Source organism: Schistocerca serialis, chromosome 4 (genome assembly GCF_023864345.2).
Source record: "Schistocerca serialis cubense isolate TAMUIC-IGC-003099 chromosome 4, iqSchSeri2.2, whole genome shotgun sequence".
Taxonomy (NCBI): domain Eukaryota; kingdom Metazoa; phylum Arthropoda; class Insecta; order Orthoptera; family Acrididae; genus Schistocerca; species Schistocerca serialis.
In genome coordinates, this window is record NC_064641.1 from 38,334,578 (window position 1) to 38,355,685 (window position 21,108).

A 21,108-nucleotide genomic window follows, 5' to 3' on the forward strand; every position below is an offset into this window, starting at 1 on the left:
GCAGAACCCGTTTTCATCAGAAAACACAACAGACCTCCTGTTGTGTCTAGACAAGAGAGTCTAGACACAATGAGAGGAAGCCGAAAGGCACGCGCTAAGCCAAAGCAGGGTGCGTGAGGTCTGAAACAGGATATGTAATGAATTCTATAAAGAAAAGTACGTAGCTTCTGGAATACTTAACTTTAATCCATCCTTGTGGTACATCTGGAGATTGTGGCGATACAAGTGAGCCTCTTTAGATACATGCAATGTTACTAATGGCGCCTTGCTAGGTCGTAGCCATTGACTTAGCTGAAGGCTATTCTAACTATTGGCTCGGCTAATGAGCAATGCTTCGTCCATGTAGTCGCTAGCAAAGTCGTCTGTACAACTGGGGCGAGTGCTAGTCCGTATCTCGAGACCTGCCTTGTGGTGGCGCTCGGTCTGCGATCACACAGTGGCGACACGCGGGTCCATGTACTAATGGACCGCGGCCGATTTAAAGCTACCACCTAGCAAGTGTGGTGTCTGGCGGTGACACCACACCTCCACCCTGCTCTGAAATGAGCTCTCGCTTGACACTACTGAAGTTACAGATGGCTGTGTTTGGGGTCGGTGGAAAACACGCTACAGTGCGTCTGGCTCGGAGCTGTCCTTGAAGTAACGGATTTGTAACAGTACTTTAAACATAGCTGCGCTACAGCAACGGTTCCACGTAAATCAGACTAAGAGTAGCCGACCAGTTGCAAAGGATAAAGTAATCTTTACCTAGGTTTCAATAGATATAAATCTATCTTCTTCAGAAGACGGCAGTATTATAACAACAGTTCATTGTGTCACTGTGGTGCCAAGTACTGCTCGAATTGCTGCTATAAGTTCAGTACGATGCGCCAGAGCCATACGACGAACACGTTGGTCTTCCCTCTCGGTAGTTCCATATGGCCGTCCGGAGCCCAGTCTTCTTGCGACCGTACATTCTCGAAACCACCGCTGCCAACAATCATGTACAGTGGCTACACTCCTGCCAAGCCTTTGTGCAGTATCGCAAAAGGAACATCCAGCTTTTCGTAGCCCTATTACAAGACCTCGTTCAAACTGGTGAAGTGTCGATAGTGTTGTCTTTGCCACCTTAAAGGCGTTCTTGACTAACACCAACTCACCACGACTAGTTTCAAAGGTAACATGCTCACGACCGTTACGACGTGTATTTAAAGCAAACCTGATACGCATCCTCATAGTGGCGCGAAATTTTAATAATCATCTTTCAAATGTGGAAACACGCCTACAGACGTTTGTTTATATCTCGCAGCTTCTTCCTGGTGTTGTTATTTTTTCCGTCAGTGTGCGTATACCAAATGCCAATAAAATTAAATAAAAGTGTTAAATAAATGTCAGACTGTGGGCTTGAGCTTTCCGTTGGAATCATCCATCCCTGTGAGCCTCTCGCCTTGGGTCACTGGCGGCCAGCGGGTTATCGACCGCAGGGTCAGGGTCGTCTCAGCTGGACACACAGATAATGTCGAATCCTGCATTCGCCGTGTTGTGTCACACGCGATCAGTACTCTGTGGGTTGTCGAGTGTCTCTTATTGTGTCTACCATAGAGTCTCTGTAAGTACTGTGATTTTTCACGCGTTTATTTTCCGTGATTTTTATTTAAAACTCGTGATTGTATTTGGAGATAAGAGCTAGCGACAGTGGAGTGTGTCCACTCGCATTCAAATATGCACACAGTGTCTAGACGAAAGTATACAACAACAAGGCGTAAATGAAAAATATGAAAGAGTTAGAAAAAGGTGTCGAATATTTTGAGAGATGGTAGTAACCATCAAAACAAGAAAAGAGTCCAGTAAATGTGGGCTCTAAAAGAGATATGAGAACTTATTTATCTTCGGTGCTGTGAAACAATCTCTCTCTCCGTTAGCACTTTGTTTTTCAAAACTTGGGAGGGGATAGTATGGACCGAAATAAGAAAAAATGTCCAGCAAACATAGGTTCCAAAATGCATACCTTAAGAGCTATGAGCAGTTGTTCATCTTCGCTAGTGTGAAACACACCTCTTCCATTGCTTTCTTCTTCTTTCGATGGTTACTACCACGTCTCAAAATACTCGACTATTTTTTTGACACCCTGTGTTTCAGTGCAAAATCGATGCATTTGACAGTCGGAGAACGAACTAAAGTACTGCTTTATTTTTTTTCGAATGGATGAAAGGAGCGGTTAGAAGCTACGTGCAAGAGTACTATCGTGCTGAATTAGGCAAACAAAGCTTAGTTGTTTGGAGTATGTTACGGCATAATCTTACTATTTCCGTCAGTCTCGTGACGTTATATAGGGTGTCCCAGGAGGAGTGGTCAATATTCAGGAATATGATAGGAACAATGATTTGAAGCAAAAAACTTCATATGGACATATACCCCATTCCGAATAGTTTCCGAAATAGGACACATTTGATGTATATTATTATTTATTTTCTGTATTATTCAATACATTGTCAGGTTTACGGAAGCACACATGTGCAGTAGTTAGTAAACATTACAATATGCGTTTTACAAAATCTCAATTGACAAATATGCTTTTTAACACATTCACTTCTAAGCATCATCATACACCATGACGTTACAGCTCTTGAACAATTCACAATCAATGTTCGAATATCCCACCGTCAACTTCGATGCATTTGTGCACTCTTGGGAGAACATGTTGCGTTGCTTGTGTGAGTGCATCTGCACGTTCTCTAATGAGGACAGCAGCACCCATCATGTGCTCCACTAGGCCGGATAACCGTAAATGTCGTGTGAATAGGGCCTCCCGTCAGGTAGACCGCTCGCCGGGTGCAAGTCTTCCGATTTGACGCCACTTCGGCAACTTGCTTGTTGATGGGGATGAAATGCTGATGATTAAGACAACACAACACCCAGTATCCGAGGGAGAAAATCTCCGACCGAGCCGGGAATCGAACCCGGGCCCTTAGGATTGACATTCTGTCGCGCTGACCACTCAATTACCGGGGGCGGACACTAGCCCAGATCAAATGTACATTAAATGTGTTCTGTCTCAGAAAACATTCGGAAAAGGGTATATTTCAAATGAGCGTTGCTGTCATGTCCCTGAATGTTAATGGGACGCCAGCCGGTGTGGCCGAGCGGTTCTAGGTGCTACAGTCTGGAACCACGCGACCGCTACTGTCGCAGGTTCGAATCCTGCCTCGGGCATGGATGTGTGTGATGTCCTTAGGTTGGTTAGGTTTAAGTAGTCCTAAGTTCTAGGGAACTGATGACCTCAGAGGTTAAGTCCCATAGTGCTCAGAGCCATTTGAACAATTTTTTGTTAATGCGACAAGATGTATAGTCAGTGCCACAGGAAGACGACGAATAAGGTCTGCCTTTCACTTTGGTGTTGTTTTCCATCTGCAGTCGGTTGTGGTACACTATACTGGGTTTTCTTGTTGTATAGTGTTTCTGGGGAGTAGCTGTAGCCAGAAAGTGTTCCGGATCGAACGGCTAAAAGCGATTAAAAACGGTTTTAGAATAAGAAGGCGTGTCTGTTCTGCCACCCAACACTTATCAGTAAAACCCTGCATTTGTGTACAACCGATGTCTGAAGGTTAACCAATCTGACGACTGCATAAGCACAGGCATGTGGTCGATATATCATCATCCGTCTTAACTCCGTTATCTACAATCAGCTTTCTGTACTGAGATACATATCTAGCTACGAAGCTGAATCTAATGGGACTTAACTGATAAGGTCATCAGTCCCTAAGCCTACGCAGTACTTAACCTAAATTATCCTAAGGACAAACACACACACCCATGCCCGAGGGAGGACTCGAACCTCCGCCGGGACCAGTCGCACTGTCCATGACTCGCAGCGCCCTAGACCGCTCGGCTAATCCCGCGCGGCTTACTGCTGCAGTAGGGACAGATCGGAAATGGCGTAACACTACCAGATGTTGCTCTTCTCAAGTGTGTATACTGTTATGATCCACTGTGTTTCAATCACTTTGCTGAAACTCCACATTAATACTCAGATTACGAACAAAGTAAGAACGAACGACAACACAGCATCTTATGTATTGGAAAATATGACTCTGTAAATATTGTTTTTGTTAACTTAAGAAGGACGTTCACAAGTAATGCAACATTCTTTTCTGAAAGCAGGTCGGTTTTAATCAGGCTTCCAACGCACCATATCATTCCCCACTCTTTTGTCCACAAAACTCTGTTTTTCAACATAAACGCCGTTCTGTGCGACGGTCTTAAGACACCTTAATGGGAGGGCTTCTATGCCCGCATGGCACCACACTTCTGGCTGACATTAGAGCCAACGACTTGCTGCATCAAGAACCTCCGCATTACCCAGGTACTGCTTCCCGGAGAGCATTGGACCAAATACACTGCTGGAAATGGAAAAAAGAACACATTGACACCGGTGTGTCAGACCCACCATACTTGCTCCGGACACTGCGAGAGGGCTGTACAAGCAATGATCACACGCACGGCACAGCGGACACACCAGGAACCGCGGTGTTGGCCGTCGAATGGCGCTAGCTGCGCAGCATTTGTGCACCGCCGCCGTCAGTGTCAGCCAGTTTGCCGTGGCATACGGAGCTCCATCGCAGTCTTTAACACTGGTAGCATGCCGCGACAGCGTGGACGTGAACCGTATGTGCAGTTGGCGGACTTTGAGCGAGGGCGTATAGTGGGCATGCGGGAGGCCGGGTGGACGTACCGCCGAATTGCTCAACACGTGGTGCGTGAGGTCTCCACAGTACATCGATGTTGTCGCCAGTGGTCGGCGGAAGGTGCACGTGCCCGTCGACCTGGGACCGGACCGCAGCGACGCACGGATGCACGCCAAGACCGTAGGATCCTACGCAGTGCCGTAGGGGACCGCACCGCCACTTCCCAGCAAATTAGGGACACTGTTGCTCCTGGGGTATCGGCGAGGACCATTCGCAACCGTCTCCATGAAGCTGGGCTACGGTCCCGCATACCGTTAGGCCGTCTTCCGACCACGCCCCAACATCGTGCAGCCCGCCTCCAGTGGTGTCGCGACAGGCGTGAATGGAGGGACGAATGGAGACGTGTCGTCTTCAGCGATGAGAGTCGCTTCTGCCTTGGTGCCAATGATGGTCGTATGCGTATTTGGCGCCGTGCAGGTGAGCGCCACAATCAGGACTGCATACGACCGAGGCACACAGGGCCAACACCCGGCATCATGGTGTGGGGAGCGATCTCCTACACTGGCCGTACACCACTGGTGATCGTCGAGGGGACACTGAATAGTGCACGGTACATCTAAACCGTCATCGAACCCATCGTTCTACCATTCCTAGACCGGCAAGGGAACTTGCTGTTCCAACAGGACAATGCACGTCCGCATGTATCCTGTGCCACCCAATGTGCTCTAGAAGGTGTAAGTCAACTACCCTGGCCAGCAAGATCTCCGGATCTGTCCCCCATTGAGCATGTTTGGGACTGGATGAAGCGTCTTCTCACGCGGTCTGCACGTCCAGCACGAACGCTGGTCCAACTGAGGCGCCAGGTGGAAATGGCATGGCAAGCCGTTCCACAGGACTACATCCAGCATCTCTACGATCGTCTCCATGGGAGAATAGCAGCCTGCATTGCTGCAAAAGGTGGATATACACTGTACTAGTGCCGACATTGTGCATGCTCTGTTGCCTGTGTCTATGTGCCTGTGGTTCTGTCAGTGTGATCATGTGATGTATCTGACCCCAGGAATGTGTCAATAAAGTTTCCCCTTCCTGGGACAATGAATTCACGGTGTTCTTACTTTAATTTCCAGGAGTGTAGATGGAAGGTGAGAGGGGAGAGGTGGTTTGGCGCCACTCTGTGGATTGCCGTTACTTTTCGATTCGAAGTGATGAACCCATGTTTCAACGTTTGTGACGATGTTCGGGAAAAAAATTGTCGATATCAGCCTCGTAACACTCAAGCAATTCTGCACAAACGACTTCGCTGGCTCTGTGGCCGAGTAGTTCTAGGCGCTTCAGTCCGGAACCGCGCTGCTGCTACGGTCGCAGATTCGAATCCTGCCCTGGGCATGGATGTGTGTGATGTCCTTAGGCTAGTTAGGTTTAAGTAGTTCTAAGTCTAGGCGACTGATGACCTCAGATGTTAAGTCCCATAGTGCTCAGAGCCATTTGAACCATTTGAACTATCCTTCGTTGTTCTTCCTGGTCTTCTGTTAGGTGGCGAGGAACCCAGGGAGCACACACCTTTGAGTACCCCAACTGATGGTCGAATGCGTCAGCATTACCAACAGAGACGTCCAGTTGAGAAGCGAGGTGTTTGATTGTGATCCGTCAATCACCTCGAATGAGAGTGTTCTCACGTTCCAACAACGCAGGAGTCACACAGATGTATGTGGCCTGCAAGCCCAGAAGAGCATGGGAGGTCTGCATGCGTAGTGTAGGTGTGGCGTCTTTAATTAGTAATCAAAACGTCCTCAGTCCTTGGTTCGAAACTCGACACTGCTTGAGTTTTGATTAATAATCAGCATAGCGGCCGAAGATCGGCGTAAGAAATCACCCTCATTCTGCCAATGGCCTTGTCAAAAAGGTTCAGAGCATTCTTTAGAGCTTTGGATAGGAAACTGCCCCTAAAGGCGGAAGAATGAGCAATGATCAACGGCATGGGGATGCAGAAGGCAATGGAAACAACTGCATTAAAGACACATAACGAGTATCCACAGGACATGTGGCCTGTAGCTGAAAAAAGTGTCATGATGATCTCTCCATTGGCAAAAGATTCCGTAACAGTCCCCCGTTCGGATCTCCGGCAGGGGACTGTCAAGGAGGAGGTGCCCATTAGAAAAAAATTGAATAACCACGGAAAGGATAACATTATATGAGTCAGGGCGTGGAATGTCAGAAGCTTGAATGTGGTAGGGAAGATAGAAAATTTGAAAAGCGAAATGCAAAAGCTCAGTCTACATGTAGTAAGGGTCAGTGAAGTGAAATGGAAAGAAGACGAGGATTTCTGGTCAGATAAGTATAGGGTAGTATCAACAGCAGCAGAAAATGGTATAACGGGAGTAGGATTCGTTATGAATAGAAAGCTAGGCCAAAGGCTGTTCTTGTCAGAATCGACAGCAAACCAACGCCGACAACTATAGTTCAGGCATACATGCCGACGTCGCAAGGTGAAGATGAAAGGTATATGACGATACGGAAAGGGTAATACAGTACATAAAGGGAGATGAAAATCTAGTAGTCGTGGGGGACTGGAATGCAGTTGTAGGGGAGGGAGTAGAAGAAAAACGTCACGGGAGACTATGGGCTTTGGACAAGGAATGAGAGAGGGCAAAGCCTAATTGAGTTCTGTAATAAATTTCCGCTAGAATACTCTGTTCAGGAATCACAAGAGGAGGAGGTATACTTGGAAAAGATACAGGAAGATATCAGTTAGATTACGTAATGGTCAGATAGAGATTCCGAAATAAGATACTGAATTTTAAGATGTACCCAGGACCAGATATTGACTCAGATCACAATGTAGTAGTGATGAACATTAGGCTGAAGTTTAAGAGATTAGTCACGCAGAATCAACACGCAAAGTAGTGGGATACCGAATTGCTAAGGAATGACAAGATACGCCTGAAGTTCTCTAAAACAGCAATAACGAATATCTCATTGGGCAGTATAGTAGAAGAGGAATGGACATCTCTAAAAAGGGCGATCACAGAAGTTGGAAAGGAAAACATAGGTACAAAGGAGGTAACTGCAAAGAAAGGAGGAGTAACAGAAGAAATACTTAAGTTGATCGATGAAAGAAGGAAGTACAAAAATGTTCAGGGAAATTCGGGAATACAGAAATACAAGTCGCTGAGGAATTAAATAAATATTCTACAGCGAACCTAAGATGAAATGGCTGCTTAAAAATGTGAAGAAATCTAAAAAGAAATGATTGTTGGAAGAACTGACTCAGCATGCACGAAAGTCAAAACAACTTTCTCTGACATAAAAAGCAATGGTGGTAACATTAATAGCGCAACAGGAATTCCACTGCTAAATGCAGGGGAGAGAGCGGATAGGTGGAAAGGGCACACTGAAGGCCTCCATGAAGGGGAAGATTTGTCTGATGTGATAGAATAAGGAACAGGAGTCGATTTAGAAGAGATAGGGGATCCAGTATTAGAATCAGAAATTAAGGAGATTTGGAGGACTTAAGATCAAATGAGGGAGTAGGGATAGATAACATTCCATCAGAATTTCTAAAATCATTGGGAGGAGTGGCAACAAAGCGGCTATTCACGTTGGTGTGTAGAATGTATGAGTCTGGGGTCACACCATCTGACTTCTGGAAAATATCATCCACACAATTCCGAAGACTGAAAGAGCTGACAATTGCGAGAATTATCGCACAATCAGCTTAACAGCTCATGCATCCAAATCTCTGACAAGAAGAATATCCAGGGTGGTCCATTGATAGTGACCGGGCCAAATATCTCACAAATAAGCGTCAAACGAAAAAACTACAAAGAACGAAACTCGTCTAGCTTGGTGGGAGAAACCAGATGGCGCTATGGTTGGCTCGCTAGATGACGCTGCCATAGGTCAAACGGATATCAACTCCGTTTTTTAAATAGGAACCCCCATTTTTATTACATATTCGTGTAGTACGTAAAGAAATATGAATGCTTTAGTTGTACCACTTTTTTCGCTTTTTGACAGATGGTGCTGTAATAGTCACAAACATATGGCTCACAATTGTAGACGAACGCCTGGTAACAGGTAGGTTTTTTTAAATTAAAATACAGAACGTAGGTACGTTTGAACATTTTATTTCGGTTGTTCCAATGTGATACATGTACCTTTGTAAACTTATCATTTCTGAGAACGCATGCTGTTACAGCGTGATTACCTGTAACTACCACATTAATGCAATAAATGCTGAAAATGATGTCCGTCAACCTTTCCCCCTTCAAGCTAGACAAGTTTCGTTCTTTGTAATTTTTTCGTTTGACTCTTATTTCGTGAGATATTTGGCCCGGTCACGATCAATGGACCACCCTGTATATAAAAATGAGGATGTGCTAGATGACGATCAGTTTGGCCTTAGAAAAGGTAAAGGCACCAGGAGGCTATTCTGACGTTGCAGTTGATAATGGAAGCAAGACTATAGAAAAAAACAAGACACGTTCATAGGATCTATCGACCTGGAAAAAGCGTTTGACAATGTAAAATGGTGCAATATGTTCGAAATTCTGAGAAAAATAGGGGTAAGCTATAGGGAGGGAAGGGTAATATACAATAAGCACGAGAGCCAAGTGGGAATTTGAGTGACGACCAAGAACGAAGCGTTCCGATCAAAAAGGGTGTACGACATGGATGTAGTCCATCCCTTCTTCTGTTCAATCTGTTCATCGAAGAAGCAATGATGCAATTAAAAGTAAGGTTCTGGAATGAAATTGCAAATCATAGTGAAATCAATGATGGGATTCGCTGCTGACATTGCTATCCTGAGTAAAAGTGAAGAAGAATTACATGATCTGCTGAATGGAATGAACGATCCAATGAGTACAGAATATGGACTGAGTGTAAATCGAAGAAAGACGAAAGTAATGAGAAGTATCAGAACTGAGGAAAGCGAAAAACTTAACATCAGTATTCATGGTCATTAAGTAGATGTAGTTAAGGAATTCTGCTATCTAGGCGGCAAAGTAACCAATGACGGACGAGCAAGGAGGATATCAAAAGCAAACTAGCCCTGACAAAAAGAGCATTTTCGTGCAACAGAAGTCTACTAGTATCAAACATAGGCCTTAATTTGGGGAAGAAATTTCTGAGAATGTACGTCTTGAGCACGGTAGTGAAACATGGACTTGGAAAAACCGGAACAGAAGGGAATCGAAGCATTTGAGATGTGGTGCCACAGGCATAAGTTGGAAATGAGGTGGACTGATAAGGAGAGGAATGAGGAAATTCTGCGTAGAGTCGGATAGGAAAGGAATATGTGGAAAACACTGACAAGAAGAAGGGACAGGATTGTAGAACATCTGTTAAGACATCAGGGAATTACTTCCATGGTACTAGAGGGAGTTATAGAGGGCAAAAACTGTAGAGGAAGACAGAGATTGGAATACACCCAGCAAATAACTGAGGACGTAGGTTGCAAGTGCTACTAATCTGTGATGAAGAGGTTGGCACAGGAGAGGAATTGGTGGTGGGCTGCATCAAACCAGTCAGAAGACTGATGACGCGGAAAAAAGAAAGAAATTGCGATGATGACGGACGCCTCGCCCAACGGTCACTGTTCTTTTCACTGCCAGGTCTCTGTAGACATTCTGTAAGCGCCTATGAATATCTACGATACTCTGTTTTTTCGTCAAAGGAAACTTAATGACAGCTCTCTGTCTGGAATGCATCTTCTTTACAGACGCCATTTTGAAGGTGCATAATAGCGCCACCACTAACCGGAATTTAATGTAACCATAGGGGCTGAAGCGGGGATATTCCACGATGTTCGATAGCAAATTTCGCATTTCTGCAACCGAAACTGTCCGAGAAAGAAATGTTTTACGTTGCTTATTGAACGCCCGTTCGTATATTGTTTCAAGCAAATGTTTTGTTTCTTTCCAAATGATACGTCATCTGTGACTTGTAAATCAGCTAGTTGCAGTTGTTACACTGAGTGCTTTCTTCAACGACATGTTCTTTTCTAGCCTTTAGGGTTATTTGCGGAGATTTGTTTCCTTCTAAAGAAAATTTCCTGACTGTCAGGGCGCATTACATTATCCTGGATGGAGAGACATCCAAAACACTGAAATAATGTCTGGTGTACCCTAAGGGAACGTAAGGGGGTATTGCTAATTCATGTCATACATTATTCACTTAGCGGATTTTATTAGTCCCAATCTGAGGATTTCCGCAGATAATTCTGTTGTATATGAGGAATCCGGTATAGTCAGATACCGACCATCAGTCAGGTGCAAAAACTGACACTTGCTCTTAATATAAGGAAGGGCGAAGCTGAGTTCATCACGAAACTTTTCCGCCTCATCTTTAGACTACTGAAATGATGAGGCACAACAGGAGTCAGACATGTCAAATAAATACTGTATTTGGGAGTAACAATATGTAGATATGTGGAGTGGGACAACGATGCGCCCTCAAGTGCGCGCTGAAACAAATGACAGTCCTTCGTTCATTGGTAGAATGCTGCGAAACTACAGTATATCAACAAAAGGTGTTGCATAAAAACGTGAGCGGTCCATACTTGAATTATGATGAAGTATATGGCTACCGTATCATACCAGACTAACAGTGGGCACCGAAAGTGTACGTAGAAAGCAGTTGTGAATAGTTACAACTTGTTTGACTGGTGAGACAGTGTAACACAAATGTTGAAAAATGTTAACTGTCAGACACTCGAAGAAAGTCGCAGTATATGCCGTGTGAACCTACTTAGAAAACTTCAAGCACCGACCCTCAGCGTCGAACTATGATTATTTATAGTCCTCAGTTCCCCTCCTAGCCCTGTACAATGCAGTGCGTTTACAGTCTTAGAAACTTCTTCCGCGCGGGGTAGCCGCGCGGTCTCAGGCGCCTTGTCACGGTCCGTGCGGCTACCCCCGTCGGAGGTTCGAGTCCTCCCTCGCGCATGGGTGTGTTGTCCATAGAGTAAGTTAGTTTAATTAAGAGTAAGTATTGTGTAGCATTAGGGACCGATGACCTCAGCAGTTTGGTCCCATAAGACCGTCCCACAAATTTCCAATTTCCAAACTTCTTCTTCGATACCATCTTAACATTGGTCACCAGTAGAGCTTTTTCATTGTTGGAAATGTTTTCCTCGCTTCTGCCATCTGGAGTACTCTCACTTCTCAGATACCAGAAGTATTTGCTTTCTTATACTGTGACTTCTCAAATTTTGAAGTTTACTAATTCCCCTTTTCCTTTCTCCATCCCTTCGCCATTCTTGACTTTATTTTGTTTTTCGTTAACCCACATCTTGTCCTGACTGCTGTGCCAACCTTATGGATGTTGTGATTTTAGTTAATGAAAGCTAACAACGGGATGGTAAGAAGAAGAAAGGGTTTGTGAAAAATGGCTGAGTGGATCAGCTATCACGAAGCAGCAGTAGCTGTCCTCTCTTGTAGTTCTTTTATTTATTTAATTTTTTTATCCGTACAGAACATCAAAGGAACCCGTATTTTCAGCGAGGCGAGCACATCGCTCGTATTGTGTCAGAATGGTCTGAGGACATTCCGTGGCCATGAGAGAGCTTATGTGCCAGGCAGATCAGCTGACCTCAGTTCTCGTACACCACTGTCGACAACGTGCGCGCCTTAGACTCACCAACGACTAACATCAGTAATTTGTGGGAATGGATCAGTGGTCGTGGATGAGGAGGTTACCTCAACTCTTTTGGTGCCTCGTAGAGTCCATGCTAACTGCACTTCTCCACATGATCTCTTCTTCTCTGGATTTTTGCTGAAGGTTCAGCTCCACGGGCTGTTGCCTTAGAGGTTTGATCTTCATTTCAGTTCTTCTTTTCTCTTCGACGGACCTTTTTGGGGTCTATTTGAAACACAAGGAAAAATTCTACGTTAATATTTTACAAGGATGTATTATTATTATTATTCTGGATTTACAATGTGAGTACATTTTTCCAGCACCTATTCTAGATTACAGTAAGTCACTAATTATTGTTCTCCACTCTTCTCTATTTGTCCATAAATCTTCAGGAATGTTGTTCTTCCTCATTGCTGACTGAACTCCCTGTATCCATATATCAGGTGGTCGTCCCCTTTTTCTTCTTCCAATTGGTACCCAGTCGATTATGCATTTTGGTATCCTTTCCTGTTCCATTCGTCTGATGTGTCCATACCATTTAAGTTGTTTGTGCTCGATGAAATCAATAATTGAATTTTTACATTTCATCTTGTCTCTCATTACTTCATTTCTTATTCTTTCTCGTCTTGATATTCTTGCTGAACGTCTCCAGAAATCCATTTCTGTGGCTAATAATTTTGATTTCAGTTGCCATTTTGTTGTCCACACTTCTGAACCATATGTAATAATGCTTCTAACTATTGTTTTAAAAATCCTTATTTTGTTATCAGTTGTTATGTGTTTGTCCCAGAGAATTCCATTCAATAAAGAGATTGTCGTCTTTCCAGAATTTATTCTTGATGTAATTTCTTTGTCCTGTTTCCCATCATTTCTAATTTTCACACCTAAATATTTATATTCCTCAGTAGCTGTTATTGTTCCCATCCCTTTCTTCTAATATTAAGTCTCCATTCACTCCACCAATTACCATGTACTTTGTTTTATTCATGTTTACATTTTGACCTGATTTTTTATATTCTTGAATCAATTTTCTGGTCATATACTCTATGTCCTCACAGTCTTGGGCTATAATCAGTTGGTCATCTGCAAATTGTAACGAGTATATTGTTCTATCATTTATTGGTATTCCCATAGCGTGACATTTTTTCTTCCAATTCTGTAAAGTTACTTCTGTATATATTTTATACAATGTAGGTGAGATGCTACATCCTTGACGTAATCCTTTTGTGACTTGGAATCCATGTGATAGATATTTACCAATTTTTATTTTTGAAATAGAATTTTTATATAAATTTTGAATTGCTTTAATTATTCTTGGATTTATTCCTATTGATATTAAAGCTTTCCATAAACTGGATTACAAGGATGTATATTCCGTTAATAAGTGTGGCCACCTGGTGGCGTTACGGCGCTGCACCCTGATGCCCACGTCCGGGGTGTGTCGGTTCTGAGACGTCCTATAATTCTCGCAGCAGTCACCGGACGATCACCTAAACGTCTTCTAGAGGTAAGGTATTCCGACTACATCTACATCCATACTCTGCAAGCCACCTGACGGTGTGTGGCGGAGGGTACCTTGAGTACCTCTATCGGTTCTCCCTTCTATTCCACTCTCGTATTGTTCGTGGAAAGAAGGATTGTCGGTATGGCTCTGTGTGGGCTCTAATCTCTCTGATTTTATCCTCATGGTCTCTTCGTGAGATATACGTAGGAGGGTGCAATATACTGCTTGACTCTTCGGTGAAGGTATGTTCTCGAAACTTTGACAAAAGCCCGTACCGAGCTACTGAGCGTCTCTCCTGCAGAGTCTTCCACTGGAGTTTATCTATCATCTCCGTAACGCTTTCGCGATTACTAAATGATCCTGTAACGAAGCGCGCTGCTGTCCGTTGGATCTTCTCTATATCTTCTATCAACCCTATCTGGTACGGATCCCACACCGCTGAGCAGTATTCAAGCAGTGGGCGAACAAGCGTACTGTATCCTACTTCCTTTGTTTTCGGATTGCATTTTCCTTAGGATTCTTCCAATGAATCTCAGTCTGCCATCTGCTTTACCGTCGATCAACAATATATGATCATTCCATTTTAAATCACTCCTAATGTGTACTCCCAGATAATTTATGGTATTAACTGCTTCCAGTTGCTGACCTGCTATTTTGTAGCTAAATGATAAAGGATCTATCTTTCTGTGTATTCGCAGCACATAACACTTGTATACATTGAGATTCAATTGCCATTCCCTGCACCATGCGTCAATTCGCTGCAGATCCTCCTGCATTTCAGTACAATTTTCCATTGTTACAACCTCTCGATACACCACAGCATCGTCCGCAAAAAGCCTCAGTGAACTTCCGATGTCATCCACAAGGTCATTTACGTATATTGTGAACAGCAACGGTCCCATGACACTCCCCTGCGGCACACCTGAAATCACTCTTACTTCGGAAGACTTCTCTCCATTGAGAATGACATGCTGCGTCCTGTTATCTAGGAACTCCTCAATCCAATCACACAATTGGTCTGATAGTCCATATGCTCTTACTTTGTTCATTAAACGACTGTGGGGAACTGTATCGAACGCCTTGGGGAAGTCAAGAAACACGGCATCTACCTGTGGACCCGTGTCTATGGCCCTCTGAGTCTCGTGGACGAATAGCGCGAGCTGGGTTTCACATGACCGTCTTTTTCGAAACCCATGCTGATTCCCACAGAGTAGATTTCTTGTCTCCAGAAAAGTCATTATACTCGAACACAATACGTGTTCCAAAATTCTACAACTGATCGACGTTAGAGATATAGGTCTATAGTTCTGCACATCTGCTCGACGTCCCTTCTTGAAAACGGGGATGACCTGTCCCCTTTTCCAATCTTTTGGGACGCTACGCTCTTCTAGAGACCTACGGTACACCGCTGCAAGAAGGGGGGCAAGTTCCTTCGCGTACTCTGTGTAAAATTGAACTGGTATCCCATCAGGTCCAGAGGCCTTTCCTCTTTTGAGCGATTTTAATTGTTTCTCTATCCCTCTGTCGTCTATTTCGATATCTACCATTTTGTCATCTGTGCGACAATCTAGAGAAGGAACTACAGTGCAATCTTCCTCTGTGAAACAACTGTGGAAAAAGACATTTAGTATTTCGGCCTTTAGTGTGTCATCCTCTGTTTCAGTACCATTTTGGTCACAGAGTGTCTGGACATTTTGTTTTGACCCACCTACCGCTTTGACATAAGACCAAAATTTCTTAAGATTTTCTGCCAAGTCAGTACATACAACTTTACTTTCGAATTCATTGAACGCCTCTCGCATAGCCCTCCTCACACTACATTTCGCTTCGCGTAATTTTTGTTTGTCTGCAAGGCTTTGGCTATGTTTATGTTTGCTGTGAAGTTCCCTTTGCTTTCGCAGCAGTTTTCTAACTCGGTTGTTGTACCACGGTGGCTCTTTTCCATCTCTTACGATCTTGCTTGGCTAACTGAGGGAATTCCGCCATCGGGGAATGCCGAGGTAGGCGCAAGATGAGCGTGATAGCTCCATTTTGCGCCTTCTGTAAGCGATAGATATGAGCATAGGCCGCATTCTCCCAGACAACAGCTGCGTACTCCAGAACTGGGTGCAGTAGCGTCTAGTACAGAACAACCCCAAGGTCCTGTTGTAGTGTGGACGTCGAGTTTAACAAGGAATATAGATTGTGCAGTCGGTAGTCTGACGACAAAAAACTTGTGACCATAGGCGTGAAGCAAAGGAAATTTATTCTATATTCGGGTCACTGTGCAATACGAGACTACGTCGCAGCTCGTGAAAGTTTTTAGTTTTTGTCGTACACATTTAGCCTTTAAGATGGCAAGGTAACTCTGAGACTCATAGTTCTGTCTGTAGGAATCGGTTTTAAAAATGTGCTACGATAAAAGTTTCATCCAATGTGAATGAGATGACATAGTTTAATGAAAAGCACATTACATTAGATTTTACGAAAAAATGAAGCGTCAGCGTTAAAATGAGCAGTGGTTTATTCACGTTATTAACAGGAAGCGTGTATTATTTCGTGTTACATTATGTATAAATATTGTTCACAGTCATAGTATATGAGGTGTATTGCCAAAAACAGGAACCAGTCAATGTTTACTTATACTATGTAGAACAATGGCGTGCCCACACTCCACTTGAAAGAACACGGGTTGTGTACGCTATTACTGCCTTTCCTCCCTATTTATTGCGTGTCAGCGCAACAGTGTTGGCCAGATCTACAATTTTCTTTGCTCAGTAATACGTGGACGGTCGTGGTAGATGCGCTAAGCAGCTGTGAAGGGCAACACCATATCTATGTGGCTTTTGTAAAGCCCACTAGGAGCAGCACGCCGGATATCATAAGACAGAGAAAACAACCACCAAAGACACCACCACCTCTTGAGGGCTTTGGCAAAACCCACTGGGGGATGCCTACAGTAGATCAAAAGACGCAGGAAGCAACCGCAAAAGACATCACCTCTAGATGGAGGAATACACCGCCGTTTGACTGTACATTTCTGTATATTTCCTGGGTACACTTTAGATTTCGGCTTCCAAGCCAAAATCGAGTATGATGATTTTAGACTATTGATGTATTTTGGTGTGTACTGTACACTATGAAATATTATTTCAGACCATTATCGAGTACAACGTTCTTAGACCGTCAACATCATTTTGCTGTGTACTGTGCCGTATGACATATACATAATACAACACATTTGCTTAACGTGACATGAATGGTACAAAATAAACATCTTGTAGGAATGCAGCACATTATTATACAAGCACATCATATCTGGGAAAATCAGCCCAAATCAGGCACACATAACAATAGCACATGCCTAACGAACTAACATAACTACGAAAGTGATGTCAAAGAATGAAATATTCGGAGGTAAGAAAGACTTTTATATTACAGTGGTGAATATATTGGACATAACTTAAGCAATGAAGTATTTTATCCACTGTATTCAAAGTTTTCTAACACGACATGAAAGTGTGTAGCATCCTATCTTGCAGGGAGCATGTGTGCAACGGCGATATAGATTGTATAAAGTGTCACCTTCACAAAATGCATTAATCGCATTAGTCATTCTCAAGATATTCGGAAATCAGCATGAGTCTCAAAGCTCTTTGCAGCTTAGATCTACCTTACTCTTGCTGTAATGTCGGTGCAAAGAAATGACTGTATAATATGCTGATGGGAGCTTGTACCCAGTTCCACTGAAGGCAGTATGGATTCAACTAAATGTGCTCACATCGGTTATCACTCTAGACAAAGAGTAAATGAACACTTGGGAGCTGACTAACAAAGCATAATGAATTATGTTTTTGGAATGAGAAGTAATTAAAGAGAAATAAGTATAACTGTTATAATAATGTATCACATATTGTCACGAGAGATCCAGCAACTCTTCAGATTTTTTATAATGATTATTACTAGCCTCCTCTCTATGACTTCACTTGCGTGTTAGTTCGATGCACACATATCCTCCTCCCCCTCTCTGTCCCCCTCTCCTCCTTCTCATTCTCTCTGTCCATCTCATTCTCCCCCTTCCTCTCTGTTCATTCCCTACTTCCCCATCCCTGCTCATCTCCTTGTCCCACCTCTCTATTCATCTCTGCCTCTCCTGCTCTTTCCCACCTCCTCTTTACCCTCTTTCTGTCCATATCCTCTTCCTTCCCCTTGTCTCTTTGTCCATCTTCTTCTCCTCCCATTCTCTGTCCATCTCCTCTTGTCCCCTCACCCTATCCATGTCCTCCTGCCTACCTCTCTCTGTCCATCTCCTCCTTCCAATCTCTCACTTTTCATCTCATCCTGCCTCCTCTCTCTGTCTGCCTCCTTCTCCCCACCATCTGCCTATTCATCTCCTCTGACCCTCTCTCTCTACCGATCTCTTCCTGCACTCTCTCTGTATGCATGCCATCCAGCCTCTCTCTGCGTCCCTCCCCTCGTTCCCTCTCTCTCTCTATCCATCCCCTTCTGCCACAACTCTCTCCATCGACTCTTCTATCTATCTCAACTTTCTCCCACTTTCACCCATCCACAAGTGTAGGCTGTCCTGCAAACCAGGTCAATAAGCCGAGCTGATTCTACTTCCACACATATGCTAGTTGCGCAGGGCAGTCTACATATCAGGAGATGAAAAAACCTTTATTTGCCTATTTCTCTGCTCCTATGGGATCTAGGAGGTTCTTACCCCATAGTGCTGACTCTCGTGTAAAGAGCAGTATGTCTGTCAAAATTGGTTGAAAATGATGCTATGGTTTGGGAGGAGATGCTGCACCCACTTACATGTTTGACATGTTGCACACATCTCTTCCTCTCCATTCTCTTGACCCATCTCCTTATCCACCCTCTGTCCATCTCCTCCTCTCTCCATCTCTCAGCCAATCTCCTCTTCCTACTTCCTTCTGTCCATCTCCTCATCCCCCCTCTCTTCATTCATCTCCTCCTGCCGTGAGCTCTCTGTCCATCTGCTCCTGTCCTCTCTCCCTAACCATCTCCTTCTGACCCCCCTCTGCGTATCCACCTTCATCCCCTCCTCCCCATACTTGCCTCCACCTGCCCCCTTCCCCTTTTAAAGAATTTTCACTTCTCAGAAGTGGTGATTGATCATATCTGAATGTAATCATTAAATGTTATTGAAACTAGTCATCAAGTATAATATTTGCTGCTGACACTGTTACGATAAATATTTTAAAGAGGGAATAATGTTTTTTTTTATTATTCAAGAAAAGCAACACGATAACTCCGCAACAAAATTACAGAAGTCCTCCATGGGACCACATGGAATACAATGACCATAAGTCATCAAAATCAGAGCAAAAGAAACCCCCCATAGTTTCTATTCTCCGTAGTAATATTAAATGAGGAGGGTTATTACGTGAGCCATAGCCTACATTCAGGGATTAGTTAATGAAAGACCGGTATGTATCCTTGAACATGAAACAAAGTGTTTTACTCTGAATAACGGATTTAGCCTTCGTCACGAAGAAAGCACACCTGTAAATCTCAAACATATGTAGAACATTACGCAAAGTGCACGAGCAGGGAACGCTATAAACACAGATTCTTGTAATTTACAGCATAGAAATGGTCATCAATGTGAAAAATTGGACAAAGTCGTTGAATATGAACCAGTAGAACCATGAAACACTTTTCAGCACGCTCTCGCATATGGAAGAGTCATTAAAAATTAGAATAAATCATTGCTTCAGTCACATAAATATAATTTTCACGTCCAGTTTCGGTCAAGTGTTCAGAGAGCATTTAAAGCAACAGGCATTGTGAGTTCATCAGTATTCGGGACACACTTGTGTTCATAACTAAACTTCAGCTGTGTTACAGGGTTCCTGAATGCTTGAGAAAATGGTTGTGGCGAAAAGCATACACTGCTGGCCATTGTAAGTGAGATGTCAAAACGATGATTAAATTTGTGGGTGCTTTTGGTTATGTAGAGTTAATATACCAGCTGGCCCCTCTGAATGCAAGAGTGGTTCTAATCCCGCTGGACATCGAGTCAAGCTAAGACTGGATGTCAGGTAAGAGTACGTTATCTCATGCTGCTACAACTCAATGCCAGAGCTCATCAGTAATAGTGACTGGTGAGTGGTGGCATGTCAGTCTCTCGGCAACCCATGATCGGATGTTTTCAGTCGGTGAGAGGTATGGAGAACGTGCTGACCAAGGCGACAGTCGAACACCATCTGTATCGAGGTAGGTCAGGGAAGTTCAGGCAACACGAGGTTTAGCTTTGTCTTCTAAGAAGATGACGTAACTGAGGTGTCAAAGATAGGAGACTGATCTCGGCATTAACACGTGAAGAATATAATGACAGCAAAATCATGCTCCGTGTCCCAACTGGGCCAATCTGGACCGACCGATCGCCGTGTCATCCTCTGCCAACCGTGTCATTGGATGCGGCATGGAGAGGTGTAATCGGGCACACGGCTCCTCCGGCCGTTCTCGGCTTTTTTGATCACAGAACCTCTACATCGCACTCAGTTAGCTCCTCAGGTGGCATCACTAGCGTGAGTGCACGCCTGAAAGTCCTACTACCAAGGAAAAAACATTGACGTTACAACGAGTCGAACCCAGATCCTCCTCACAGCAAGCAGACACGCTGACCACTGAGCTACAGCGGCGGGCAGGATTGTAACAGCTGCTGTCGAAAATACCGGCTGTGCTTACCAGAGGTGATCATGTTGTGTACCCAAAGACGCTCCATACCATTGTGCTAGGTCTGGTCCTGTATGATGAAGGCAGTCTGGCAACCCTCGTTCTCCTTGGACCCTCCACACTTGGGTAAGCCCACTGTGATGGTGTACGTATAAGAGGCGTTAAAAAAGTTTCCGTTCGAGGACGTTTCTGCGGCTCTTATACAACGTAGAGCAGCTCCGAAGCGTGCATATAAGTACCGATATGTTCTAAAGGAGCTAGTGTGGCATTCGTGTCTTTCCGACGTGCGCGCGGTAAATGCCGAAATGTGAGCTATGGTGACGTTATTATCAAATGCACTCAAACGGGGCCAACGTGCTGTTATTATTCTTTTGACTGTAGACATCTATCTGGGAATGAAGGATGGTAAGGAGCAGAATGTCTATTGAAAACCATCGTTATGGAATGGTGAGCCAAATTTCGTGTTGGTTGATATTCTACACAAGACGCCGGTCGATCTTGGAGGCCAGCATCGTCCATTGCTTATAGATTTCAAGGAATCTGGTGTCTCCATCACTGGAGGATGATAGTGCGCAACGCAGGAGAAATTACGGCTCGTATTCAAGGAGAAACGTCCAG

The 21,108-nt window shown here is 44.1% G+C and overlaps 1 protein-coding gene across 1 annotated transcript in view; it reads left to right on the forward strand.

Moving 5' to 3' along the window:
* The first annotated feature begins 1,505 nt into the window (after window positions 1-1,505).
* Window positions 1,506-21,108, forward strand: part of LOC126474034 (insulin-like growth factor-binding protein complex acid labile subunit) — a 168,877-nt gene continuing 149,274 nt past the window's right edge. Inside the window, exon 1 of the mRNA XM_050101441.1 lies at window positions 1,506-1,588. The gene's annotated coding sequence lies outside the window, so the exon portion shown is untranslated. The remainder of the gene's footprint in view (window positions 1,589-21,108) is intronic.